General features: G+C 48.8%; 1 protein-coding gene across 2 annotated transcripts in view; it reads left to right on the forward strand.

The window, feature by feature from the left end:
• Nucleotides 1-12695, forward strand: part of HAUS7 (HAUS augmin like complex subunit 7) — a 43249-nt gene that overhangs the window by 12708 nt on the left and 17846 nt on the right. The gene's annotated exons all lie outside the window — the stretch shown is intronic.

Below are 12695 nucleotides of genomic sequence, written 5' to 3' on the forward strand. Positions count from 1 at the left end.
AGGCATCCCCCAGGCTGAGTTAATTTTGTTCAGACCACCATTTTACTTTGGCCTTTAACCTGAAGGTGTATGATGTAAATGCGTCTTGTTATAGGCTATCTATAGAGCACAATTTTGTTCTGATTGGACAAACCTTGGTGAAGTTTGTTTGTCCAGAGGTAACAGACAGACAAACAGACAAACAAATTGACCTAAATGCAATATCCTTCGGCGAGGGTAACAAACAAATGGAATGAAAACAGAGTACTCCCTTCCTTTGGCGCCCAGCGTTGACGTCATACATCGCCTGGATGCGGCATTGGGAAGGAGCGGTGTACAACAAGTAACGGTACATTCAAAGTACACCGCCCCCATGCCAAATAAATAAGTAACAAATCCGCCAGGGCGCCTTTGATGCCTGGCCAAGCACAAAAGAAAATCGTTCATGATTAATTGATTAATCAATAAATAAAAAAATACTCTTTATAGACAAATCACTTGGTCACTGTCATGTCCAAATATCAGCTTCCAAGCTCAAAAGGTGCCTGAGATGTTGCCATGACGAGAAATAAAATAAATAAGTAATTAATAAATCGACAATAATTAAGTAATTTATCAATTAATTGTTTAATCAAAAAATAAAAAATACTCTTTTGACCAAAGCACATCTTCACTTTTGTCCCCAAATTTCAGCTTCCTAGCTCAAAGGATGGCTGAGATATCACCCTTACAAACAAACAAATAAGAAAACGGAGTGAAAACTGAGTATACTCCCTTCCTTCGGCGCCCGGCGACGACATCATGCATGGCCTGGATATGGAATTTGGAAGGATCTTTGTACAAAATCACTCATAGTGATACTTGGCAAAACAGAACGAAGTGGAATGGCACTCGGAAGAGCACTTACCTCTGCCAGGCTGAACAGTTTACGTTTTGTATCCCATTGATGAGCTGGATCTGAACCAAAATCAAATTGGCTTGTTCTTGTCATCTAATCAACTCAAATCCACATAATTTTGTCATAACTCGTCCACAATTTTTTGAGATATCATCATGTATGTATGTATGTATATATATATATATATATATATATATATATATATATATATATATATATATATATATATATATATATATATATATATATATATATATATATATACATATATATATATAGTTTTTGGCCCTATCTCTCAATTTTAGAAATCAGGCCTTTGTTGACCTTTTGACCTTAAAAATAATTGGTGGGTTGGATTAATTGTCCTGATATGCAAATCCTATTCAAATTTCAAGTCAATCGGATGAAAATTGAGGATTTTAGAAATTGCACCTAAGTTGTTGACCTTTGGCCTATTTTGAACTTTTGGCCAATGTTGACCTCAAACATAATTGGTGGTTGAATTCAGTGAGCTGATCTGCAAATCCTCTTCAAATTTCAAGTCAATCGGATGGAAATTGACAATTTTAGAAATTTGGCCCATGTTGACCTTTTGGCCTATATTCACCTCATAAATAATAGGTGGTTGAATTAAGTGACCTGCTATTTAAACGCTCTTCAAGCACAAAATGACTGGTCCTTCTTCAAGCACACAAACACCGGTCCGTGAATTATAGTAAGGATTACCTCTGCCACCGAAGTTGTATGGAGGTTATGTTTTCACCCCTGCTTGTCTGTCTGTGCCATTTGCAAGTACTGCAGTACAGGAGACCCTCGTGTAATGCGAGGGATGCCTTCCGCGAAATGCCCTGTTATCCGAAAACGTGTTATGGGCCAATATTTAACATGTAAAAATCTCGGTTATGTTCCAAACGGGGAAGACTTCAACCGTTTGAGGTTGAAGACCTCCATAAAAACCTCAAAAAAGCTGTAAACAAAGCATAAATAAAATATATAAAAAAGCAAAACATTAAAATGAATTGCTCTTTTAAAAGTGTTATCCTGATTGGGGTTGGATACAGTACATATTGCTTGTGGCAGGCTTATTTAGTTACGAGACGACCCGTGAACCCGTTGGGTTCCCGTTTTGACAGCGGTTGATGAAAAAAAAAAAAAATCATTTCAAGAAAAAAAAAGATAGCTACAGCGAACTATACCGCTGAGGTTGTTTCCATTGATAAAATACTCCCGAAGAGTACTTAACTGAATCGGGAATTGATTTTTTTAAAATAATTTTTTTCGTTGCCCGATTTTACCGAAACTTGATACTGCACACCGCAGGCGAATGGTGAGTAAGGTGACCCTAAAATTTTTGTGCTATCGTGTACCGTTTTGGCTGTATTTTGGGAACATACATGTATACATACATACAAGATGAGAGTTTTAGTAATATGTAGATAGATGGCAGACTGTCCAGTTGAGGTTGAAGGCTTAGAAGATGAAATGGAGGCTGATTTGCTTTGGAGTTTTTTTGAAGAACTTCATAATCTTAATAATTTTTTGAAGAACTTCAACTACATACTGACCTGACTTTATTGTCAGGTCAGGTCAGGCCAGATCAGAACTGTGACTTGCTGCAGGTACCAGGTAAACCTGTACTAACCTGTTTCATGGTTGGGTTGTCGGCGACTAAACAGTCTCCCCACCAGTTTTCCTGGTGAAGAGGGTGCATGGATATGGATACCCAGCAGGATTAAAAACAAACCTGTGAAAAGGTGGAGGAGCTCCTTGTGAGCCAACACCCATCCATATCTGGTGCCCAACTGTGTCTGTGGACTTGCTCCACAGTGTCTATGGCTTGCTGGGCCGGTTACTTTGAGCGGCTGTACCAGACTGACCCACCAGGTGTTGAGTTGGACGTCAGGGGTATAACTATCCCTATTGCTGACCCTACAATCAAATGTGAACCACTTTAATTTGTGGAAACACAGGCCATGTTGAACCACTTGAAAGGGGGTATAGCTCCTGGGATCTGTGGCATCCATGCTGAACTTCTTAAGGCTGGTGGAAATGCTGCACTCGTGTCGTTGCATGCTGTTCTGTGCTCTTTCTGCAACATGGAAATCATCCCAACTGACTAGAAGAGGGGTCTTGTTGTCCCTCTCTGGAAAGGGAAGGGTGATCGCCAGGACTGCAACAGCTACCAAAGGGTGATTCTGCTCTCGGTGTCGAGCAAGGTCTTTACTTGGATATTTTTTGATGGCGTTGGCCACCATCTGCTTGAGCAACAGCACCCAGAGCAGTCAGCTTTACACCAAAGAGGTCAACGATTGACCACATCCTTGCTCTTTGGGTCCTCACTGACTGCAGATGAGAGTTTCATCACAGGCTGCTTGCAGCCGATGTTGATCCCTGCAAATCATCTGAATCAGTGAATCAGATGCCCTCTGGAGGATTCTCGGTCTTCGTGGGCTACCACCAAAGCTGATCAATCTCGTTTCTTAACAGTACTCAGGTACTGAGAGTGCTGCGAGTTGTGGTGGTTACATCTCCGACTTATTTCCAGTTGTTACTGGAGTTTGTCAGGGGTGTGTACTGGCCGCCATGTTTTTCAGCACTTGTATGGACTGGATTCTGGGGAGGATGTCGGAGAGATCAATCTGCGGTGCATCGTTTGGAAATGTCAAGATCTCTGACCTTGATTTCGCAGATGATTCAGCCATCTTTGCGGAGATTCTGGATATCCTAATGGAGACCCTTGAGCCCGCTGAATGAGTCTGAGCTGCTTGGATTACGGGTTTCCTGGGTCAAAACGAATATCCAGGCTTTCAATGACATCTTGAATGCTGCTATCTTATCTGGACTTGTTTGTGGTGGGGATGTTGAGGTCATGGAGAGATTCACTTACCTTGGCAGTGATATTCACGTCTCCGCATGTTGTGAGCCAGAGGTCAATGGATGTCTGGTTTCGGCCTGGGGAGTCATGGATTCACTGGATCATGGGGTGTGGCGCTGTCGGCATCTGTGCAGGAGGACGAAATCCAAGTTTTTAAGTCTTTGATACTTCCAGTCTTGCTCTACGGATGTGCGACTTGGACTCTGACCAGGGATCTAAGGCGGAGACTTAACTCCTTTCAGTACCAGGTCTCCTCGGACAATACTTGGCGATCACTGTCAGAATTTGTGTCCAACTCAGGTTGCTGAGAGACTCAAATGAGAGTTGTTGCCTGCTTAGTCCGTGAGCATCAGCTGTGGCTGTATGGACATGTGCCTCATTTTCCTGATGCTGATCCTGTTTTCCAGATTCTCTCAGCGAGAGAGCCTCGTGAATGGAGAAGTCCAACGGGCTGACCAAGTGCCTCATGGTTGCAGCAGGTTGATAGTCATCTCAAAGAGATGGGGATGGGCCAGGCATCTGCTTGGGGGATGGCCAGACGGAGGCTCCGAGAGTACCGTCATGATCATCAAAGATGGCCATGGCATCATTAATCAACTTGAAACCTTTAGCCATGACCTTCGTCGTGAGGTTTTAACGGGCACACCCTCCTCAGGACTTCATTCTGATTCCTTTCTGATGCGCTCCTCCTCCAGATCCAGAAGATCTTCATTGCTCATCTCCTCCTTGTGTGAGAGAAGCAAATCCTCAACATCATCTTTGTCGACCTCCTCAAATCCCACTTGCAGGGCCGTGTCCACAATGTGTTGCCTTGCTTCAATGACTTCAGCCTCTCTGAAACCCCTCAAGTCAATCACTGCTTCAGGCCAGAGTTGATGGAGATGAAGAAGATGGAGATGAAAGTGCGGCTGGGAATGCGTTTCCAATAAAGTCCAGTTTCATCAAGATTTTCAACACCTGGCTTGTTGTATAGCCTCCATCCGCAATCACTGTTTGGAAGACATCTGGAAAATTTTCGGCAGCAGCTTCCCCATTCAACTTGCGATTGTGGAACGCATGGTGACTCTTGAAGCGCTTGAATCACCCTTGACTGGCAGCAAAAGGTACTCGAACATTGGCATATTTGGTTTGACCGCATTACAAACTCCTCACCTTCTCTTCAATGACCATTCCAGACAAGGGCATGTTCTGTTGGTTCTGATGCTCTTTCTACTTGGTCAGCAACTTCGCCGTTTTCTCAATAGCATCAGGCTGAGATTTTGCAGTTGTGGTAACAGAGATTCGTTGTCTGAGCGCTGTTACGGAACTTTATCACGATTGTCACGAATGGTTCTCACTGTAGAATGAAGAAGTCCCATCTCTTTGAATATCAATGCTGCGCTAACCTCCATAATGACGAAGATGGGATCATACGGACTTATGCCCGTTTTCGACGGGGACGACTTCGAATCGTTTTCAGAGCAATTGGATTGCTATTTCCACGCGAACGATGTGGTCGACGAGGGCAAGCAGAAGTCAATCTTGCTCGCTTCGCTTTCGCCGGAGCATTATCGGCTGCTGGGGGACTTAGTGGCACCGGACAGGCCCCGGGATGACAGGCTGGCGTTTCGGGACATCGTGGAGAAAATGAAAGCACACATGGCGGTTGAGCAGACTCGCGGGAATGTTCGAGCCATCACCGGCCACGCGGGGTCGCGAGTACCCCGGGACGCGCGCACGGCCTTCGATGCGGGTCGGACGTCGCCGCGCGGCCACGCGTGCAGCAGGGTGACACCGCGGACATGCTTGGGATGTGGAGGTCGGCACCTGCGCCGTGCATGCCCGTATAAAGGCAACGTGTGTTTGAAATGTCACAAGGTGGGTCATTTGGCGCGTGTGTGCCGTGGGGCTTCGGCCACCGTTGAAGTCGTGGACGGCGATGTGCGACACGACTCGGGGCGGAACCAGCGGCCGGTGTTGAGCCTGGGTTCAGTTAGCCCGGTGACGGCGTGCCCGATGACGGTGGAAGTCGAAGTGAACAAAACGCCGATCACGTTTCAGGTTGATACGGGAGCAGCGGTGTCGCTCATTGACGAACAGACCGCGCGTAGACTCAACGGCTTGAAGCTTATCAGGTCGAACCTCGCGCTGTTCACGTACACCCGCGAGAGGATAACGCCAGTCGGGATGGCAGACGTGTCTGTGCGATACCAAGGCCAGGTCGCCACGCTTCGGGTGTACGTCGTACGGGGGAGGGGGCCGTCTCTCCTCGGCCGAGATTGGATGACCCGCATCAGGCTAGACTGGGCCGCAGTTAACCTTGTGCAACCCGTGCCGAGCCAGTGGGAGGATCAGTTGGAGGAGATTCTTCAAAGACATCAAGGGTTGTTTAGAGGCGACCTTGGGAAACTCAAGGGCATGGAGGCGAAACTCTTCTTGAAGGAGGGGGTGGTTCCTCGGTTTTGTAAACCGCGTCCGGTGCCGTATGCCCTGCGGGACAAGGTCAAGGGTGAACTGGATAGGCTGGAGGCCTGTGGAGTGATCGAACGGGTGTCGTGCTCGGACTGGGCCACCCCGGTTGTCACGGTGCTAAAACGGAATGGAGACGTCCGATTGTGCGGGGACTTCAAATCCACAGTTAACCTGGGGCTCAGCGTGGAGCAATATCCACTGCCGTCAATCGATGAAATATATGCGCGATTGGCGGGGAGTCGATACTTCACGAAGCTAGACCTGCGTGATGCATATTTTCACCTGCCGATGGATCCCGGGAGTAGCGAGCTTTTAACAATCAACACGTGTCAAGGACTCTATCGATATACCCGACTCTGTTTTGGGATTGCTTCGGCTCCAGCTTTGTGGCAGAAAGCCATGGATCAGGTTTGCATTGACCTGCCCGCTCAGACCTACCTGGACGATGTGCTCATTGCGGGGAAAACGGCGGACGAGCATCTGGCAAACATTGCCCGAGTGCTAACAAAGCTAGAAGCGTGCGGCCTGCGCTTAAACAGGGACAAGTGCGCGTTCTTCAAGCAGCGCTTAGAATACCTCGGGCACGTCATCACGCCGGAGGGGCTGTTGAAAGGTCCTCGGAAGGTGGAGGCGATTCAGCGCATGCCACCACCTCGCGACAAGACGCAGCTGCGCGCGTTCATTGGCATGGCCCAGTATTACCAAAGGTTCGTGCGCGGGCTCAGCTCACAACTTGCGCCGTTGACGCGGTTGCTCAAGAAGGACGAGCGCTGGGTTTGGGGGCCTGCACACCAGGTGTCGTTCGACCGCGTCAGCGGCTGCTCACAGAGGATACGGTCCTCGTGCACTACGAGCCTGCACGTCCGCTCCTATTGGCATGCGACAGCTCTGCATATGGCATCGGGGCAGTGCTCTCCCACAGGATGGACGATGGTTCCGAGCGGCCTGTTTGTTTTGCATCCCGGACCCTGTCCACAGCAGAGCGCGGACATGCCCAGATCGAACGGGAGGCTCTCAGCATCGTCTGGGGTGTGCGGAGGTTTCATCAATATCTGCTGGGACGGCATTTCATTTTACAGACGGATCACAAACCACTTCAATTCATCCTGAGACCCGAACGCGGAGTGCCGGTGGTAGCAGCCGCGCGAATACAGCGGTGGTGTCTGTTTCTGGGTGCTTACGATTATGATATTCAGTTCCGAAGCACCGAGAAGCATGCTAACTGCGACGGGCTCTCACGCTTGCCGTGTGCGGAGGGTCCACCTGCGTCTGAGCTGGGCGACCGGGTCGACGTGTTTGCGCTGAACCAGGTCCAGAGCGGGCCGGTCATGGCCAGACAGGTCGCGGTGGAGTCGGCTCGTGATCCGGTGCTTGCCCGTGTCGTCCAGGCGATTTCTACGGGGAATTGGAGCGATCTACCTTCGACACCGGCATTTCAACCTTTCACGTCACGCGCAGCGGAGCTGTCGTTGGTCCAACGGTGCATAATGTGGGGAATGAGGACCGTGATTCCATCGAGGTTCAGGCAGCGGTGTTTGGAAGAACTGCATGCCAGTCACCTGGGCATCGTGAAGACCAAGAGTCTTGCTCGTAGCCTGTTGTGGTGGCCGGGGTTGGACAAAGACATTGAGCAATTGGTTAAGCGTTGCACCACGTGCCAGACAGATGCTGATAACCCGCGTCGAGCTTCGGGGCTCTGGCCTGTGCCAGACCGAGCTTGGCAAAGGGTCCATGTAGATTTTGCGGGGCCGGTTAATGGCAAGATGTTTTTGATTGTGATTGATGCATTCTCTAAATGGCCGGAGGTGGTAGTAATGCAGCATACTTCAGCAAGCATTACGGTAGAGAAGCTGCGGACGATCTTTGCTAATAAAGGGTTGCCGGAGATCCTGGTCTCTGATAATGGTCTGCAGTTCATCGCGGGTGTATTTGATGAGTTTATGCGCCAGAATGGTATTCGACATCTAAGGTCCGCACCTTATCATCCTGAGACGAATGGCCAAGCTGAGTCGTTTGTCAAGATGTTGAAGCGGGCTTTGCGCAGGGGGTGTTGCACCTGTGCAGACGGTGTTCGATGCTTTTTTGCTCCATTACAGGAACGCAGTTCATCCTGTCACGGGTGACTCGCCTGCTATTCGTCTCTATGGACGGGCTTTGCGGTCCAGGCTAGATTTGCTGCGACCTGGAGGGTCGGTGAGTGGGGCTATGTCGCGTCCGACGCGGCTGCGCAGCTTCGAGGTGGGGCAGCGGGTGATGGTACGCGATTATTTCCACGGTTCCAAATGGGTGCCGGCGGTGGTCTCTGGGGTGCTGGGGCCGGCGAATTGCATGGTGCGGACTGATGGTGGGGGTGTGTGGAAGCGGCACGTGGACCAGATGCATGATCGCTGTTCAGCGTCACCCCCCCCACACCTCCCCGAGCCGAACGTTGCGGGGCCCCCACCGGTAGTCTCGCCGGCACCTGACGTTGTATCGCCGGGACTGGCTGGGCCAGCGCCGAGGGGGTCTTCGCCTGATGCTGTCCTACCCGGGGACGTCGAGCAGGCTGGGCAGTCGGGGGTAGCTGGTGTTGCGGAAAGTGCGAGTCCGGCGAGGATGTCACCTCGACCGAGCCGGGAGGCGTATGAGCCTGGGCTGTCTGGTGGCGCTGCCCGTCCGTGGCGGGTCAGGATGCGGCCACGGTACTTGGAGGATTATGAGTGTTGATGGGTTTCTGATGGTCATGTTGTGATTATCCGTTCGTTATGTGACGGGTCATTTTACGAGGGGAGGAGTGTGCTGTGTCACGTGATTGGGTTTTCGTATATCATGCCTCGCCCGCTAGGGGTGGCAGAACTGTGCTTCCGGCTGCGCAATAAAGCAGAGTAGATGGTGGCCCGCGTGCTTCTTGCGTCCCACCGCACCTAGTACACACTACATAAAACCATTCTAAAACTTTTAATTTTATCTCCAATGAATGAGACCTCCTTGACTACTTCTTCACTTGATCGTTATCTCCAATGCTACTTGTTACACGCTTTGCAGTGAATGTTTCGCCCGCTGTGAGAGAACGACCCGCACCGGATGACGGAGCACGGACGACCCACACCGGACGAACGACTGAGCACAAATGACGTTGCGCGGCAAAAGCATCCGCTGTGAGTGAACGAGTTGCTCAGAATGACGAAGCATCGTTGTTGTTGTTGTTGTTGTTGTTGAATTAAATCCAGGCTGTCACAAAAACGTGTTGTCAGAACACGCGTTATACGATGGTCACCCGTGCATTGGTTGGCTTGTTCTGTGATTTTCTTTGTTGTCTATCGCCTGCAGGTCATCATTCTAAACCAATCGTCATGAAACTTAAACAATTTGTGGAGGTAGTCACAACTGAGAAGTCTATTGATCTTGAGGTCGAATTTCTAAAATCGTCATTTTTCATCCGATTGACTTGAAAGTTGAACAGTATTTGCATATTGGGTCACTGAATTGGGAAACCAACTATTTTTGAGGTCAAATAGTCAAAGGTCCGGTTTTTTTTCAGTGAAATGGTCAAAGATCACTTCTGGTTCCGGTTTTTGAGGTGACGGTTGGTTCTCTCCAGGGGTCTCTGCCGACTTTCTCAAAGATAAGTTTCCGTTTTTGTTGTTTATCGCATTTTGACTTTTTATTTTATTGCCTCCATGTTTACTGTGTGTTCCTAGTTTTGTTCTGTTTCATAACTTGTGCTATTTGGTGAGTTTTCATTGGTCTTGTCATTCTGTCAATTTCTCCACTCTGTCAATTCTTCTGCACTCCATCCATCTTCCAAGGTATTTAAACGAATCTCTGACCGACAAATTTTTAAAATCCCATTTTGCAATACTTGTTCATCTTGCATTCTTAATCGTTCTTTTTTTCCAACTTTAGTGCAAATTCATCGCACCTCCTTAAATCTCCCTCCTCCTAACTCCTTCACTGTTATACTCTCTCCTTACCCCCTCCCATTTTGCCCCCCATCCTAGCATCTCTTCACTGTCCTCTGCCTTACTAACAGTTCCCCCTCTGATATCCCAAACTGTATGGTTTCCAAATGTCTCATTCTCTCATACAGCGCACTCCTCAATATTTCTAACACGCTCTCTCTTTCCTCTCATCACATCACCCCCTCTTCCCACCCCCTCAAATCTTGTTCCTCCCACCGCCCGCTCCCACTTCACCATACAACTACCCAGTCTCATCCTCCGCCTCTCTCCACCCCTCCCTTCTCCCTCCTCCTCCATGACCGTGCTTGCTCTTATCATCTCCCCTCCCTCTCAATGCTTCCCTCTTACCCCTCTCAATTCAGCCATTGACTCCCTCTTCAAAGCAAATTTCACTCTCTCCCTCCCCCAAGCTTCCTCCTCACCCTTCTCCCTCAATTCTCCCCCCTCACCTTTCTCCCTAAATTCTTCGCCCTCACCCTTCTGCCTCAATTCTCCCACCTCACCCCTCCCTTTCAAATCTCACCCCTCGCTCCCCTTCTCAAAGCTGCCCCCCCTTCACATCTACAAAGATGCCTCCTTCCCCCTACCTCTCTCTTCCAGCTCATTCCTCCACCTCCTCCAATCTCCCACTCCCCTTTGCCCCCTCTCTTATTTCTCCCCACTGCCACTCATCCCTTCACCACCGAGCCGTTTGTCCTCCTCCCCATCCAAGCCTCTCATGTTCTAAAAACCTGTTCTGCTGCTTTTTCTCACCCTCTCTCTGTTCTATTCACCCTCTCATTTTTTCTCAAGGTCATCTGCCATTTGCTTGGAAATCAGCAAACATTACCACTCTACATAACAAAGGTGCAAAATCTGATCCCTGCAACTACAGACCAATGAGCCTGCTCCCAATCATCAGCAAGGTTATGAAATCCATCATCGCTTCTGACATCGAATCCTTCCTCTTCTCCAATGGATTGATTTCCAAGCATCAGTTTGGATTTAGGCCAGGACACTCTGCCCTGACATGCTACTTCTGTTTTCCCAACAATTGATGGAGGTCCTCAATGCCGGACATGAAATCAGAGCCATCTCCCTCGACATATCGCGAGCTTTCAATATGGTCTGGCACCCTGCCCTGCTCACCAAACTCTCCTCCTATGGTATCCAAGGCCATCTCCACTCATGGCTCGCAGACTTCTTCTCCTGTCACAGTCAACCTGTGGCCCTAAATGGAGTTCTGTCATCACCTCTTCCTGTCCAGGCTGGAGTTCCTCAAGGTAGCGTTCTGGGCCCTGTTCTTTTTCTGGTTATCATCAATGATCTCTCCGACTCTCTGGAAAATCCTCTTTATCTCTTTGCTGATGACTCCACCCTCTGCCGTACCATCTGTCATCCCTCAGATTGGCAAGCAGCAGCTTCTTCGCTCACTACAGATATGGGTAAAATCACAAGCTGGTCCAACACGTGGAACATGTCTTTCAATCCGGACAAATCTCACACTCTCACTATGTCTCTTCGAAAGGACCGTTTGGAACTCCCCCCCCCACCCAGATCCGGATAATTTCGGATCATTGGCATCTCCCGCGATGAGGCCGAGTCTTTGGGCCTCTCACCCTCTCACCACAGGCAGGTCGGTGGTCTTTCTGTCTTCTACCGTCTCTTCTCCGGCCTCGCCCCCCCCTGCTCTGTCTGCGATTTGTCCCCACCACATTTCTGCAGGGCGCTCAAGGTCCACCAACAACCCCCTTCTGGTAAAACTACCAAAATCACGAATCACTGCTCATCTTCACTTTTTCATTCCTCTTTTTCCCCACCTTTGGAATATACTCCTTCACTCTATTCAATCCCATTCTTCCCTTCAAGCCTTCAAAAGAGCTGTTCACCACCACCTCTTGTCGTCCCCCATCCAAATCCTCGATCTTTTCTTCCCCTGTTAATCCACCCCAAACCCACCTCCTTCAAATTCCCTGCTTTCCTTCCTGAAAGTCCCTGTAATGTCCATCTTGTATTCCCCGTGTTCCCTGCCCCATCCCTCTCCCTTCCACAGATCTCCTAATCTCTCTGTTCCCCACTGTTTTGTCCTTCCCACTCCCGCCCCTCTTGTCTCATGCCCCCCTTGCTGTGCATTGTGTGTTCGCTCTCATACGAGCCTCGAGAAGGTATACAAAAAAAACAAAAACAAAAAACTCTTTTTGAGGTCAAAGGTCAACTTGAGGTCAACATTATAAAATCAAATTTCATCTGAAAAGTCATCAATTTTCATCTGATTGACCTCAGCCTTGATTGAGATCATCAAATTTAATCTTAATGAAATGGACAATTTGTATCCATGGCAACTTTTTATTTGGGGGGAGGGGGGGGGCAGATTTTGCAAATATAGTGCTAAGCACAACATGTATCTTGTTTGTCTGTTTGGCTGTATGTCAATCACCTATAGGTCACAATTTTATACCGAACTTCATGAGAGTTCAAGAAATGGTAGAGTTGGCCATACGTAAGAAGCCTATTGATTTTGAGGTCAAAAGGTCAACATCGGCCAAGGGTCAACAACTCTGTCGAATTTCTG

This window comes from Eptatretus burgeri, chromosome 13 (genome assembly GCF_056783735.1).
Source record: "Eptatretus burgeri isolate ZD-2024b chromosome 13, Ebu_testis_v1, whole genome shotgun sequence".
NCBI lineage: Eukaryota > Metazoa > Chordata > Myxini > Myxiniformes > Myxinidae > Eptatretus > Eptatretus burgeri.